The sequence below is a fragment of the Cupressus sempervirens genome, chromosome 1, assembly GCF_028749045.1.
Source record: "Cupressus sempervirens isolate cs-2001-9-10 chromosome 1, ASM2874904v1, whole genome shotgun sequence".
Classification (NCBI taxonomy): Eukaryota; Viridiplantae; Streptophyta; class Pinopsida; order Cupressales; family Cupressaceae; genus Cupressus; species Cupressus sempervirens.
Window position 1 is genome coordinate 705740727 of NC_143118.1, and position 17607 is coordinate 705758333.

A 17607-nucleotide genomic window follows, 5' to 3' on the forward strand; every position below is an offset into this window, starting at 1 on the left:
CCTAATTTAGAGGCTACTTGGGTGGCTGAGACTGAGTTCAAGAAGCTGGGAATTCCTTTGGACCTTCTTCAAGCTGGAGTTACTTGACTTTCCCTTGAGGGGGAGTATGGTGCAGGAGCACCTAGGTAGGCTAAGTGTGAAACCTAGGTATTTCCTTATTTTTGGCTTGTATTGATGCTATCCACATCACTAGTCTAATAATAGGATCAACTATGTCCTAAGGTGAGGTTAGATAGGTTAGAAGAGCCCCAATATTGCTCCTAATTGCTCAAAATTGCTCATTTGGCTCAATAGAGAATTTTTGGTTTTTGAGGGCCAAATAGGGAAAGAAAGTGTTTTAGGGTCCTTATTAGGTTTTTTTCATCCATCTTTAGCCTTTTGTAAAGTTTGGTAGCAAGTAGAGCAAGTTTGGATAGATAATTTGCAAAATTGCAAAAATTGCTCATTTTTTGTAAAGTTGTCATTGACAACTTTTGTAACTTTTATGCAAAAAGAGGAACTTCTTTGTGGGAGACCTTCAACCACTTAAATTAGTTAGAAAAATACATGCCAAGCCTATATTATGTTGAGCTCAACCTTTTCAAGAGGTTGGAGGAAGTAGAAATGAGAGTTTACAAATTGTAATTAGTATTTTTACTACATTACAACAGTTTCTTGCTTTGAGTGTTTTTCATGCTTTGTACAAATTAGACTTAGGTTTTTCTAAGTTTGAAGTGTTAGTATTGGTTTTCCTTCATTTCTATTTTTTTTTTTTTGTGTTGTTACAGAGAGTTGTGTGTGTTTGAATAAATTATTTTGTAAGTTAGCAGGTTGTTGTTCTGAACTAGGCAGCGAATAAAAAATGGAGTCTTAGGGCCTTTTCCCATCATATAAAATGTACAGCCTCTTGGGATTTGGAACTAGACTCCTTTTTCATTATGTACAACAAAAGAGAGCTCATGGGAAGCACAGAAAGAATTTTTAAAATGATGCCCTAGGCAAGCCAAATGCAACTTGGCTAGGAATCACGGTTGGAAAAATGAGCTATGGAGGGGATTGAATGTGCAAACACCTCAATTTAGATGCACGGTGAGTAAGGATAAGGTTTAACCTTGATTTAGTCCAAAGGAGAAATCTTGGAACATTTTCCAAGGTGGTTTTCCATCACAACAGTGATAAAGCACTTGAAATCCTCATTCTTGGCCTAAAATGGTACTTTGGTTGTATGGATAGTTTGGAAGTTGAACAATCATATAATCTTGAAGTACTCAAAAAAGGGTATCCATAAATGTAATTTTTTTGTAGGGTTGTTAAGAATTTTTTCAAGAAATCTTTTTTCCAGCTATTTAGGAGGGCTAATTCCTAGTAGCCTTTTTGGAGTAATTTGGTGTATTTTCCCTAGTAGTTAGGGTCATGGATGTTAGAAGGAGTCTAAACAAACCTTGGATGAAGAACTAGCACCCTTGGGGCTATAGATGGACTTGAGGGTTAGTAGTGGACTGGAGCTGGCTACGAAGAAATTTGATGTTACTTTGTTGGTGTGCCCCCAACTGAAGGATTAGGATCTCTTGAGCAATGTCCTAGTAAGCATAGGGTGTGAAGAAGCCCTAGTGGGTCTAGTGGTTGACCTAAGGTAGCCCTATGAGAGCTTGGGGTTTGGAAGCAAGGTTGGGGTGTTACATCATGGTGGAGGCGTGTGTGCATGCAAAGTGCCACACGCAGGAAAAGATCATTTGGGCACGGCCTAAAGAAGCAGCATGTAGGGCGTGAAGCACCACACAAAGTGATTGGGATGTTGGTGCCACCAGCAGAAGGTGTTGGTGTCACATAGGTGCAAGGCGTTGCTGCTAGGGTTTACTTTGGCACCGCAAACACAAACACTGCAGGCACTGTATGTTTAGTGCCACGGACATGAGCATCGAGAGTGCTAAGTACCAAGCACAATGAACATGAGATGCAAAGCACGCACCTTGTGTTGTGACAATGCTCCAACAAGAATAAAAGAAGTGTTAAGTGTTTAAAGGGGGTGGGGAGTTTTATAAGCCCCACGTTGGGCGAGGTGCGCGGTATGCCTCTGCATGGGTGCGCGACGTGCATCTCGCCCATGCATGTGCTTGCGAGGCATGGAAATTTTATTAATTATTTTTTTAGTTTTTTTTGTTAGTTTATAATTTTTATACTTTTTCAATTTTGCAATTTTTTTTATTTTTCAATTTTGATTTTTTTTGGTTTTTTCAATTTCTAAGCTTTTTGAGTTTTTCTAATTTTTTGATTTTTTTTTGTGTCTTTTGACTCTAACACTTTTGACTTCTAATATTTTCTCTTGAATCTCAAACTATGAGTTCAGGAGTCAGAAAAAAAGTAGGGGATCCCCATTCCTAGTGAGGAATGGGGCGTGTGTTGTGAAACCACAACAATACAGAGGCAGATTGAATGGTTGAATGGATAATCAAGGAATACTAGTAGCACAAGGAGAGGATGAATTAAATGGAAAGGGAAATGAAGAGATGCTAATCAAAATGAAGAAAATGAAGAAGAATCCTTGGAAGAGTTGAGCTACAAAGATAGAGTGATTAGGGTTTTAGAAGGAAAAAATTAAGGGATCAACATCAAAGTTTTAGACTATACTAGTAGTCTTAAGCCAAAAGAGTTGATAGACTGGCTAAGTGAGATGGGTAAATTTTTTGAATGGAAGTCTATAGTGGGGGGAAAGAAAATGAAGTTTGGCTACACAAAAATAAAATGACATCCAATGATATGGTGGGATCACCTCTAAAAGGAATGAATCGAAAAACAAAAGGAAAAGATCAAAACATGGAGCAAGATGGAGAAAAAGCTTCGAGAAATGTTCTTACCCTTTGATTACTCCCAAGCCCTATTTCATAAGTTTCAAAATTTGAAGCAAAATTTGTCTTCTATGTAAGAGTACACAAATAATTTCTATAAGTTATCCATGAGAACTGAGCATAAAGAAGATGATGAGAAGGTGGTTACCAAATATATGAATGGTATGAAATTCTCTATTTAAGATGAACTAAGCATTTATCATGTTAACAGTATGGATGAAATTTACCAATTATCTCTAATGGCTAAAGAAAAGAATAATCAATAGTAAAATTAGATGAATAGAGGAGGAAGAAGGGGTCCCTCAACACCATTTCAAGGAGGTTCTAACTAGGGTATAGAAGAATCCTCTTAAGGATTCAAAAGAAATACAAATTCTAGACAAGATCCTACAAAACGGGAAAGAGGAAGGGGATTTCAATAAGGACAAGGTTATGGTAGAAAAAGAGGATGGGAAAACCAATAGAGGCCCTTTAGCTATTTTAGATGTGGAGAAGAAGGACATATAGCCTTTGAATGCTCAAATTATAACATGCTAGAAATAAATCAAGGAAGACAGCCTAGAGTGAACTTGGCTTAGCCAAAAGAGGAGGGGCAAGAAGTTTCACCAGATATGGGAGAAACCCTCTAGATGATGAGATCAATGATCATTCTAGAAAATAATGAAGTTCCTACAAAGAACTCTAATGATTTGTGGCTTTGAACTAACATTTTTAGAGCTAGATGCACTTATGTTGGAAAGGTATGTCAAGTTATTTTTGATGGGGGTAGTTGTGAGAATATGGTATCTAGAGAAATGGGAGAGAAATTAAACTTACAATGTGAGAAGCACCCTTGTCCTTATCATATTGGTTGGTTTAAGAAAGGAAATCAAGTAACAGTTGATAAAAGATGTTTAGTCAATTCTACCATAGGAAAAATTTACAAGGATGAGATATGGTGTGATGTTATCCCTATGGATGCTTGCCATATATTATTGGGGAGACCATGGCAGTATGATAGGAAGGTCATGCATGATGGGGAGAAAAATACTTATACATTTTGGAAGGATGGCTCTAATGTGGTTCTATTTTTGCTTAAGAAGGAAAAGAAGAATGAAATCATGTTGTCTACAAGACAAGTTGTCAAAGAAATGAAGTAACTAGTTGGTGTTATGCACTAGTACTAAAAAGATGAGAAGAACAAGAAAATTGGTGCCACCCAAGGCAATGAAGGTGTTGGAGGAGTTTGTTGATGTTGCTCTTGATGAATTACCTGATGGCCTCCCACCCAAAAGAGATATTCATCATCATCTTGATCTTATTCTTGGAGAAACTTTTCCTAATCAAGTAGCCTATCAGTTGAATCCAACACAACATGCAAAGTTGAATAAACAAGTGATAAAACTAATGCAAAAGGGTCTAGTTAGTGAAAGCATGAGTCTATGTGTAGTACCATCATTGTTGACTCCAAAGAAGGATGGTACAAGGAGGATGTGCACTAGTAGAGGAGAAATCAATAATATTACCATTAAGTACCTATTTTCCATTCCTTAGATAGAGGACATGATGGATGAATTAGTGGGGGCTAAGTACTTCAGCAAGATTGATCTCTGAAGTGGCTAACACCAGATCCACATTCGAGAAGGAGATGAATGGAAGATAACATTTAAGAAAATAGATGGTTTTTATGAATGGATGGTTATGCCTTTTGGGCTTTCAAACACATCTAGCACATTTATGTGGTTAATGAATATAGTGTTGCAAACTTACATTGGTAAGTTTGTTGTAGTTTACTTTGATGATATTCTGATCTATGGGTAAGTGCACCAAGTTGTGTTGCCAAAAGGGGGTATAAGTGGATATCTTTTTCTGAAATAAGCAATTTTTGAACTTCAACAAGAATTTGAAGATAGTTACGCTCAAAATTTTAAGATATGACAAAAATAAAAGTAGTAGTCCTTTGAATCTAATTTCTAAACTAATAATATTTTTGCAAAATGGTTTAGTTTTAGGTCCTCAAGAAAGGGGGCCATAGAAAATGGTGTTGTTTATTCAGAAAAAACATAACACAGTACAAAGTGTGGCCCCCCTAAAAATTTAACTTTTTTTTAAAATTCTTTAATTGCTCTAGTCAAAAGTTACCTAACACTGTGTAGTTTATCCCATATTTTTCAGGTAATTTTATAATGTGTATTTTTTTTATGAATTTTAATTGGACACATCCCAAAAATATGAAATATCTATGTTCTTCCCCTAGAAATGACTGAAAACTAACCTAAAATCAAAACTTCTTTTTTCAAAGTGTGTAGAGTGGAGTCTAGTTTCTAAAAAACTAAGTTGTTGCAAAATTTGATGAACAAGCTAAAATCTATAGGCCAATTAGTACATGTTGGTTTTTGACAAAAAATGGACATACATTCAAAAGAAATTATAGTTGAAAGGCTTGAAATAGTCCAAATAAACAATAAATTATATGGTTATATAGCTAACATAGAGACTTACAATGTCATGTAACCTGATTTTATCGATGCTCAACCATGAGGAAACTTGAAGGAGAGAATAGAGAGAGAGAGTGAGAGTGAGAGAGAGTAGGGGTGGGAGAGAGAGAGATTAGGGGATGGGAGAGAGAGAGAGAGATTGAGAGAGTAGGTAGTGGGAGAGGGAGTTGGAGAGGAAGAGCAAGAGAAAGAGAGGATGGGAGAGAGAGAGAGAGAGAGAGAGAGAGAGAGAGTAGGGAATAGGAGCGAGAGAGTGAGAAATTAAGAGATGTGTGAGAGAGAGAGAGTATGCAGTAGGAGAGGGAGAGTGAGAGAGAGAGGGGGGGAGATGGGAGAGAGAGAGAGAGAGTGTGTGTGTGTGTGTGTGTGTGTGAGAGAGAGAGAGAGAGAGTAGGGTGGGAGAGAGAGAGTAGGGGAAGGGGGGATGGGAGAGAGAGTAGGGGGTGGGAAAATGAGAGAGAGAGAGAGAGAGAGAGAGGAGAGGAGGGATGGAAGTGTGTGTGTGTGTGTGTGTGTGTGTGTGTGTGTGTGTGTGTGTGTGTGTGTGTGTGTGTGTGTGTGAGAGAGAGAGAGAGAGAGAGAGAGAGAAAATAGGGGATGGGAGAGGGGAAAGAGAGGAAGTGTGAGAGAGAAAGTAAGGGGTGGCAGAAAGAGAGTAGGGGATGGGAGAGAAAAGTGAGAGTAGGGGATGGGAAAGAGAAAGTAGGGAGGGAGAGAGAGAGAGAGAGAGTAGGCGGTAGGAGAGGGAGTGGGAGAGGGAGAGGGAGAGAGAGAGAGAGAGAGAGAGAGAGAGAGAGAGAGGATGGGAGTATGTGTGAGAGAGATAAGGGGATGAGAGAGAAGAGAGAGGGGGGATGGGAGTGTGTGTGTGTGTGTGAAAGAGAGAGAGTAGGGGATGGAAGAGGGGAGAGGGAGAGTAGCTTGAGAGAGAGAGTATGGGATGGTAGAGAGTGTGTGAGAGAGAGAGTAGGTGGTGGGAGAGGGAGAGAGAGGGGGGATGGGAGTGTGTGTAAGAGAGAGAGTAGGGGATGGGAGTGTGTGTAAGAGTGTGAGAGAGAGTAGGGCATGGCAAAGAAAGTATGAGATGGGAGAGAGAGTGTGAGTAGGGGATTGGACAAAGAGAGAGTAGTCAATGAGAGAGGGAGAGGGAGAGCAAGATCAAGAGAGAGAGAGGGGGGGGGGATGGGAGTGTGTGTGTGTGAGAGAGAGAGGGGGGATGGGAGTGTGTGTTTGAAAGGGAGAGAATAGGGGATGGGAGAGGGGAGAGAGTGTGTGTGTGAGAGAGAGAATAGGTGATGGGAGAGGGAGAGGGAGAGCAAGAGAGAGGGGGGATGGGAGTGTGTGTAAGAGAGAGTAGGGGATGGGAGAGAGTGTGAGAGAGAGTAGGGGGTGGAAAAGAGAGTGTACAAGATGGAAGAGAGAGTGTGAGAGTAGGGGATGGGAGAGAGAGAGTAGGGAGGGGGAGAGTGAGAGTGAGAGAGTAAGAGAGAGAGTAGGGGATGGGAGAGAGAATGAGAGATAGTAGGCGATGGGAGAGGGAGTGGGAGAGGGAGAGTGAGAGTGAAAGTAGGGGATGGGAGAGAGAGTGAGAGAGAGTAGGCAGTGGAGAGGTAGTGGGAGAGGGAGATAGAGAGAGAGAGTAGCCTAAGAGAGAGTAGGGGATGGGAGAGTAGAGAGAGTGAGAGGGATTAGGGGATGGGAGAGGAGAGAGAGGGAGAGGGAGAGTAAGGGATGGGAGAGGAGAGAGAGTAGGCAATAGGAGAGGGAGTGGGAGAGGGAGAGGAAAGAGAGTAGCCCAAGAGAGAGATCTAGAGAGAGTAGGGGATAGTGTGAGAGAGAGTAGGCAATGGGAGAGGGATTGGGAGAGGGAGAGAGGGAGAGATAAATAAGGGGATGGAAGTGTGTGTAAGAGAGAGAGAGAGAGGAGGGGATCGAAGAGAGTGTGAGAGAGAGAGTAGGGGATGGGAGAGAGAGAGTAGGTGGTGGGATAGGGAGTGGGAGAGGAAGAGAGAGGGGGATGGAAGTGTGTGTAAGAGAGAGAGAGAGATAGAGAGGAGGGGATGGGAGAGAGAGAGTGTAAGACAGAGAGTAGGGGTGGCAAAGAGAGTACGGGATGGGAGAGTGAGTGAGAGTAGGGATGAGAGGGAGAGAGTGGGAATGAGAGAGCAAGTGAAAGAGAGAGAGTAGGGGATGGTCTGAGAGAGATAGTAGGTGGTGGGAGAGGGGGATGGGAGAGAGTGTGTAAGAGAGAGAGTAGGGGTGGCTGAGAGAGTACAAGATGGTAGAAAGAGTGAGAGTAGGGGATGGGATGAGAAGGAGAGAGTTGGAATGAGAGAGAGAGAGTAGGGGATGGGAGAGAGAGTGAGAGAAAGTAGTGGGAGAGGGAGTAGGAGAGGGACAGTGAGTGAGAGAGAAATTAGACAGTGGGAGAGGGAGTGGGAGAGGGAGAATGAGAGAGAGAGAGAGAGAGAGAGAGAGAGAGAGTAGGGGATGGGAGAGAGTGAGTGAGAGAGAGAGTAGTCAGTGGGAGAGGTAGTGAGAGGGAGATAGATAGATAGAGTAGCCTAAGAGAGAGTTAGGGATGGGAGAAGAGAGAGAGAGGGAGAGAGAGACTAGGAGATGGGAGAGGAGAGAGAGAAAGAGAGAGTAGGGGATAGGAGATGACAGAGAGTGTGTTTGTGTGTGTGTGTGTGTGTGTGTGTGTGTGTGAGAGAGAGAGAGAGAGATTAGGGGATGGGAGAGGTCCATACAATGAGAGAGAGAGTAAGTGGTGGGAGAGGGAGTGGGAGAGGGAGAGAGAGAGAGAGAGAGTGAGTGAGTGAGTGAGAGAGAGTAGGGGATGGGAGAGGAGAGAGAGTATCTCAAGAGAGAGAGAGAGAGAGACAGTAGGGGATAGGGTGTGTGAGAGAGAGTAGGCAGTGGCAGAGGGAGTGGGAGAGGGAGAGGGAGAGAGAGGGGGGATGGGAGTGTGTGTAAGAGAGAGAGAGAGAGAAAGGGATGGGAGAGAGAGTGTGAAAGAGAGAGTATGGTATGGGGGAGAGAGTGAGAGAGAGTAGGTAGTGGGAGAGGGAGAGCAAGAGAGAGAGAGAGAGTGAGATTAGGGGATGGGAGAGAGAGTGAGAGAGAGTAGGCAGTAGAAGAGGAAGTGTGAGAGGGAGAGCAAGAGAGAGTAGGGGATGGGAGAGAGAGAGTGAGAGAGAGAGTAGGTAGTGCGAGAGGGAATGGGAGAGGGAGAGAGAGAGAGAGAGAGAGAGAGAGAGAGAGAGTAGGGGATGGGAGAGAGAGATTAAGTGAGAGTAGGAGGGTCGAAGAATTAGAGAGTGTAGGGGATGGGAGAGAGAGTGAGAGAGAGAGTAGGTAGTGGGAGAGGGAGAGAGAGATAGAGAGGCAAAGTAGGGGATGGAAGAGAGAGTGAGAGAGAGTAGGTAGTGGGAGAGGGAGAGAAAGAGAGAGAGTAGGAGATGGGAGGGAGAGAGTGAGAGAGAAAGAGAGTAGGTGATGGGAGAGGGAGTGGGAGAGGGGGATACATAGAGAGAGAGAGAGAGAGTAGGGGATGGGAGAGGAGAGAGAGTGAGAGAGAGAGAGAGTAGGAGATGGGAGAGGAGAGAGAGTGAGAGAGAGAGTAGGGGATGGGGGATGGGGGATGGTCACATAGGGAGAGATTATTTTTCACATACTGCGTATGCACTATAGTGTGTATGCACTTTATAGTGTGTATGTGCTACATTGCATATGCACTATATGAAAATACCAAAAAAAGTCATAACAAAAGTTTAGGTCCCTACTGATTCATATTCTGCTTTTTGTCTATTCTGTATTCTATTGTTCTAACAAAAAACGTGGGTTTCATGCTATTGGAAGTTAGTAAACACTATTTGAAGGCTTTTTGAACATTCTTTCATTCTATTTGAAGCTAGCAAACACCAAATTCAATAATTTGATACACTATTTGAAGGCTTTTTGAATATTCTTTCTATAGAAAGGTTAGTGCAGTCCTTTTTAAATATTCTTTGTTATTATATAGAGACAAATTTGATTATAATTTGACATGTCGTTTAATATATAGTGAATTCATTGAAATTTGTATGTTTGAATGAATTTTTATTTGGAAATGGTTAGAAATTTGACAACTTGTATAATATATATTTTATATTCACTGAAATAATTGTATTGTGTATATGTATTTGAATGATTAGTAATTTATAAATTGTAAGTAATTCAGATGTTTGAATAATCTGACATTTAGAAATCATCATCATGCCAAGAAAGAAACCAAAAACTCAAATAACAAAAGAGAGGGAGAGAGATTTGGCAATTAAAATAGATAAAATGAAACTATTACATGAACAAAGAAAATTGCAAAGCAATAATGAAGAATTGTCTTTTGAAGAAGAACAAGAACCACCGGTATAAAGAAACAAAGAGGAAGAATTGGAAAGACAAAGAGAATGAATGAGACTGTTACACTCAAAAAGACAATTGAATTGTGAAGCTACATCATCTTCCAATGTTGGAGTCATATCATCATCTCATGTTGAAGAGATGCTAATTTGTAGATTTGACAATGTACAGACTCCATCATGTCATGTTGAAGACATAGCATGAACATATCAAGTAGGTGATATTCTATCTTTTGCATCTTATTGCCAAGGCACATCATCTTCAGTTCAAGATAAACAAAGCACTCAACCTTATATTGATGTTCAAAATGTTGAGGGAATGGAAGAGATTATAACACCTTCTAAAATTTGTTTTAGAAGACCAAAATATTTGATTGATATTGATACTAACATTTTAAAATCAATGCTTAACAAGATTAGCAAGTGTACTTGTCAAAGAAAAGTTAATCATATGTGGAGATTATTCTTTGAAGAATTAAATATTATAGGTAAATTCCAATTATTTGTTGAAATTATGAGGACTTTGAAATTTAGGCCTATCATGAAGATTCTTGAAATAACAATGATGGACAATTCAAATGAAAAAAGCATTTTAAAGAATCTAATGAGTTCTTGTGACAAAGTGGGTTCTAAATCATGCACCAAAGATAGTAATATCAAAAAATGAGTACTTACATGGACAATAGTAAGTACCCAAATGAAGAAAGTTTGACTCATGAGAAAGACAAGAAAAATATTGAAAATTGGTAGAGGTACTCTAAGGAGAGCCATGCTAAGGCATGAGAGATTGGAAGATCCAGCAAAAAATGAGTTATGGACATTTAGTGGTAGACTACCACAAAAGGATAAATAAATTAGTGAAGCTTTGAAATCATTGATCGAAGATTTTTGGACAAATAACACACTTGTTTCCCCTAATGAAAGAGATGTTGCAATAAGGAGGATTGGTAGCCAAAATCGCAATCCACATGCAAAAAAAAAATTGGACTCAACTCAGACACATTTTTTTGCAAAATTTATTGGTATGTATCCTCAAATTCAAATAAGTCAAATATTTTTTGAGATGGGTAAACCTTTTTATGTGAAGATAAATCATGCATGCACATATTGTTGTTGTAGGATACATATTGAATTTTCTAGCCATTTTGATATTTTTAAGCATATACGTGTGTTTTTGCATTCTAAGTTTGTTTTTTAGGATTGTGACATGAATGATCCTCCTAGATCTTCAAAGGAATTCATATCCAACATTTTATGTGAAATAGGGGATGGCCAAAAATTTTACAAGACATCATGCTTGGATGGTACATACTTATTTTGTGGTTCTTTGCAACTTTTATCAAGTTTTGAACATATGGATAGTACACATGCAATTGGAAATGAAATAGTAGATTAAGAAAAATATAAGATAGTGACATATGCTCTACAATATGGGAAATGGGGTAAAAGATGTGATTTAGTCATTGAAAATATTCAAGTGTATGATTTTATGAAGATTTTTCATGAAAAGAGTATTTACAAGTATGCAAGGCATACACATAGAGCTCGATGGCTTAATTTGCAATTCAAGTTGTGCAAGGATATGTTTCCACCAATACCATTGTTTTAGTTGTAGACTTTGCAGAGAACTACACTCTACAACCACAAAATGAGGTGCAAGCAAAGTATTATACTTCACAACAAATTTTCATATTTGTTCACATAACATTCATGCATTCACCTACAAGTACAGAGGATAATAGGAAGATTTTGAGGGAGTACCATTTTTACCTCAGTAATGATCAATCACATTCTGTAGAGTTTGTACATGCTTGTTCACAACTATTTTTTGGAGATTTGGCTAATAGGGGCATACCATATTGTCAGCACATTATTTGGTTAGACAACTGCGCATCTCAATTCAAGAATGCATGAATGTTCTATTGGTTGAGCAAGATGCACAGGTTGTCTAGAATTTAATATATGTCAAATTTCACAGAGGTTGGTCATGGAAAGGGAGAGCATAATGGTGCAGGTGCATGCATCAAAAGAGCCTTGGGTTGTGAAGAACTAAAGTGAAAAGATGGCGCAATATTGATAAATGAAAAATCCATTGTCTAATGGTGTAATGCTATAATGGGTCTAGGTAAGGAAGGTGATTCTATGGCTCACAGGATTTTTTTGTTGATAAATAATAATAACATTGCACCATATGAGGACTGTTGCACACTAATAGGATCAAGTGAGTTGCACTCGTTTAGAATCTCTAATGCAAGTTCATAGAGTATCCACACATGAAAAATGGCATTTTATTGTCCATTATGTACAAAGGAAAATTGGAATGAATGTGAGTCAACTAGCTGGGTGAAAAATTGGGATATATGGGTTTTAGATCCAATTGACACCTATCATCTCCCACAAGCATTGGAAATGGTAGAGATGGATTCATCCATTGACTTTGACTGCTTGTCTGATCTAGTCAACTTGGTTATATATAGATATACATCTTTGCAATTTTAATGTGTAATTTTATAACTTTTACCTAAGTATTTTCTGAATTAATGACTGCATTTTGTACATTTATCACTGCAGACCATGTTTTTGATGTTATTGAACCTTAAGAAAATGGAGAAGGGACATATTATTATTTGTGTCATTGTGTCCAAGCTAAACAAAAATTGGATCACTCAGTTATAAATGGTGAAGGTTTAGAGTACCATATTGGTGTAGTGGTTGTAATTGGCACATGGCTTAGACAATATTCTATGAAGAACCCTAACTTGTGGTTATTTAAGGAATGGAAAACTGAGAGGAAGATTTTTCATTATTCAAACCTTGTTGTTACATCAAATTTCCACTTGATAAAATATGGTGGAAAACCACATAATAAGACTCTTTGGAAAGTTTGCAAGTCAAACCACGAGGCAATACTTGAGACATTAAAATTTAGAGCAGATCCATTTGGTTCATTAGATTGAATAGAGAGAGAGAGAGAGAGAGAGAGAGAGAGAGAGAGAGAGAGAGAGAGAGAGAGAGAGAGAGAGAGATCTAAGCCAAAGAGACACAACCGTCCAATAGGTAATAAATAGTCATTCTAAGAATCTAAAGCAAGTGCATCCAATAAAGAAAAGGAACATCATTGAAGGATCTATATGCATATATGAACATTAATCAATAAAAAATATAAAGGAATACAAATATTGAGTATTGTATACAACAAAGATTTTCCCAAACTAAAGGCAATAAGTCATTCATAAGAGTCAAACAATTAAGAACCAGATATATATATATATATATATATATATATATATATATATATATATATATATATATATATATATATATATATATATATATATATATATATATATATATATATATATATATGAACTTGATTATTCTTACATATGTATACAGTATTATTGACCAAATCAAAATTAGCAAGATGATATTGCACATAATCTCCATTACAACAGCTCATGGAAGCTTTCCAATTTTTATAGTTATATTCTTTAGTCCTGAAAATGGATATTACATATATTTCTCACTAATCCTTTACAATAGAAAATATTTACAAAAAATGGCATGAATTTGTATGAGGACATTATGTATTACAAAAATTCCACATCAAAGCAACTAGCTAGCCACTCAAAAAATAGTAATTGAACACAAGTGGGATTATAAAGACACCTTAATAAACTAGTATCCCCTTTACTCAAGCAACATATTGGTCATCTACTTGACTAGGACATGTTTGGGAACTAATAATCTCCATTTAAACTCAATCTCCATGTAAAGGTGGCAATGAGCTTTTTGTTGTTTTGTTAAGAACATTAATATATTTTGACAAACAGATAAGGAGTTCATTGATTGGTTAGAATCTTAAGGATAGGTGTTTGGTTTGATTTTAAGCACATATGTGCTTTAGAAGGACATACAATGGTCATTGGCAATGTATGAGCAAAAGTTGCTAAAAAGTTGCTAGCAACTTTTTAAAAGTTACTTAGCAATTTTATTTTTTTATTTTTTTATTTTTTTCTAACTTCACTAAGAGGCTAAAAATCCCTAACCAAACACAAATACCAATGAGAAGAATATAAAGGTGATGAGAAACCCTAAACCAAGAGTTGGTGAAAGTCATTGTACGACTAAAATTCAAAATAGTAGACTGTATGCAACAATCTTTGAGTAACAATCACTTTCATGACTGATTTCGTGTGAATACAGTGGAGTTTTGTGTAAATTTTCAGTGCATTATTCTTTAGATTCTTATAGTTTTGGTAGTGTTTTATAAAATTCTTTTCAAACTATATAGTATGCTGCCAGTTTTGGCATACCATGTAATTTAGGGGTTTCATCTTTGGTTTCCACCATGGGAAAACCATGGAACCTTGGAATATTGAAGTGAAAACTCCATTTTGTTTGTATAAAAGTGTAGGGCCCTTGGATGCACATGTGGGATTTTTTTTCAGCTTGCCCTATGTGAATATTGCAGTATCTGGCCAAGAGTGGACAACAAAAAATTGGCTCTAGAATGCAGAGGAGTGGGTTTTAAGCTAATCCCTTTGGAAAGATTCAAGAGGAGTATTAGAATGTGTTATTTTGTGAAGGAGAAGTTTTGATAAGCTTGGGAAGGTGTTTAAAAAGTGAGGACAACAGGGAACCCTCAAAAACCCTTAATTTTAGCATAATTGTTGTACATCTTTTTGGTGGCTCAAGACCCAAAAAATCCTTTAGGGTTGGTCATTGGAAAAAATTGTTCTTATTACAAAATTTTATGAAACCTTAAGGAAAAGTTGGTAAAAGCCCTAGAAATTTATAAGGAGGCCTAATTGGGGTTCCTCTAATAGCACTATTTATAAAGGAACTAATCAATTGGGTATCAGCCCAACTTGACTATCACTTTGATCATGTGCAATAGGTTGTAAAACCTTTGTAAAAATCCTCACAAATCCTATTAGAGCTTGTGTTGGTGAAAAACCATAAATGACCCTTATAAGCCTATAGAGAGTTGGTTGCTAAAGAGAAAACTTGTAATGCTAAGGAGTTTGAATTCTTGACTTGGTGAGTAGGTATGGTTAGGTCAAGGGATCATTGACTATGAAGGAATCCTAGAGACCATTAGAGGTATTAGAAGAACACTTAGATCTAGTTGAGGATTAGGAGCATAGACTAGCTAGTCTATCCCAAGCTTCCCCATCACATGCCCAACTTCAGTATCCTAGCTTCCCAAGTCCTATAAATGCAAGACCATTGATAAATAGGCATTTCTAATTGAAACATCCATGGTGCTGGAATGAAGTGCATGACCAAATTCTTTGCATACTAATGATCCAATTTGAGGCTTCACTTCACATTGCTCAATGGATAATTCTATAGCACTTGTTACTTCTCTATCTAAAAAATTTGTTTCTATGTACATGTCCACTCTTTCTAAATAGTTGTAGGTTTTGTCTCTTCATCCTAAGTAATTGGTACACCCTGGATGGCACCAAGATAACCATTTTCTTCTAAAATGTCCTTTTCTCTCATATTAATCTCTCTAATAAGAAGGTTCTCTATATCTTCCTCTATATATTTAATAGATGTAATTCCTCTATATATATTCATCTATATATTAAGCTTTCCTATGTAGGAACGAGAAGGCATGGGGAGTCAGGCCAACTATTGGTCATTGTATTAAAAAGGTAGTCACTAGATTTCACTCGTAGGACTTGGAAAAGGTTCCAAACTATTAAAAAACAACTAAAAACACCTAATCCTAGTCTATCTTGACCAAAAATTGAAAAAGACCCAAATTTTCCTAATTAGAAACTTTTTCTCATACCTTGCACAAAAAGGCCTAAGCATACATATCTTGCTTACATCTCTCTCATCATGCATAATGGAATCAAACTGTCTATTTTGTTAGCTCCAAGTGGCCAGGTAAACCCTAGCCCCAAGCTCCTCCCATCCTGTTGAGCGCTCGAAAGTTCTCAAACATGCCAAATCGAATTGTCCCTAAGAGTCACTAAATGTCATAGGGCAGTGATCTTTGATGAGGCATGTGTGTAAGGTATGGATGCAATTCTAGGTGCTTTAAGACCACATTGTAGAGACCTACAATAATATCTCTTACTTTTTGGAGATCTTATTCCATTTTGATTTTGCAACCCCCTCTCAAGTGATGTTGAATCTTGTAGTGTTGGCCAGTAAAAAGTTGCCAACTATCGAATCTCCCTCACCATTCCTTGTGGGATTGAACTGTCTATTTTGTTAGCTCTAGGTGGCTAGGTAAACCCTAGCCCCAAGCTCCTCCTATCTCATTAAGCACTCAAATGTTCTCGGGAAAGTCAAATTGAATCATCCCTAAGAGTCACTAAATTCCATAGGGAAACAATCTTTGACAGGGCATATATCAAAGTTTGTGTGAGGTATGAATGTGATTATAGGTGCTATAGGTCTATGTTGCAGAGACCTACAATAACCTCTCTCACTTTTTGGAGATCTTATTCTATTTTGATTTTGTGACCCCATCTTCTGTAATACTAAAACTTGTAGTGTTGGTCAGTACAAAGTTGCCAACTATCAAATCTCTCTCACCTTTCATCATCAGATTGAACTATTTATTCTATTAGGTCTGGGTGGCTGAGTAAATCCTAGCCCTAAGCTCTTCCCATCCTATTGAGCACTCAAATTTTCTTAGGCACGTCAAACTATATCATCACTAAGGGTCACTAAATGTCATAGGGTAGCAATCTTTGATGGGGCATATCTCAGAGCTCATGCAAGGTATGGATGTGATTCTAGGTGATATAGAACCATGTTGTAGAGACCTACAATAAAACTGCTCACTTTCTTGAGATCTTATACTATTTTGATTTTGTAACCCCATCTTGGGTGATGTTGAAACTTGTAGTGTTGGCCAGTACAAAGTTGCCAACTACCAAATCTCCCTCACTATTCCTTGTGGGATTAAACTATCTATTCCATTAGCTCTAGGTGGCCAAATAAGCCCTAGCCCCAAGCTCCTCGTGTCTTGTTGAGTGGTCAAACATTCTCGGGCATGCCGAATAAAATTATCCCTAAGAGTCACTAAATGCCATAGGGTAGTAATCTTTGACGGAGCATATCTCAAAGCTCGTGTGAGGTATGAATTTGATTCTAGGTGCTATAGGCCCATGTTTTGGAGACTTACAATAACCTCTATTTTTTTTGGAGATCTTATTACATTTTGATTTTTTTTATCCCATCCTAGGTAATGCTAAAACTTGTAGTGTTGGCCAATACAAAGTAGCCAATTGTTAAATCTCGCACACCGTTCCTCATCGGATTAAACTATCTATTCCATTAGCTCTAGGTGGCTAGGTAAACCTTAGCCACAAGCTCCTCCCATCCTGTTGAGTGCTCAAACATTCTTTAGCATGCCGAACTGAATCATCCCTAAGAGTCATTAAATTTCATAAGGTAGTGATCTTTGACAGGGCATATCTCAAAGCTTGTGTGAGGTATGGATGCAATTCTAGCTATTATAGGACCATGTTGTGGATTCCTACAATAACCTCTCTCACTTTTTGGAGATCTTATTCTATTTTGATTTTACAACCCATCTTGGGTGATGCTAAAACTTGTAATGTTGGCCAATACAAAGTTGCCAACTGTTGAATCTCTCTCACTTTTTAGCATGGGATCAAATTTTCTATTCCATTATCTTTGGGTGGCTAGGAAAACCCTAGCCCCAAGCTCCTCCCATCCCGTTGAGCACTCAAACATTCTTGGGCATGTCAAACTGAATCATCCCTAAGAGTCACTAAATGTCATAGGGAAGTGATCTTTGATGAGGCCTATCTCAAATTTTGTGTGAGGTATTAATGTGATTCTAGGTGGTATAAAAAATTCTTTTAAAGACCTAAAATAACCTCTCTCGCTCTTTTGAGATCCTATTCT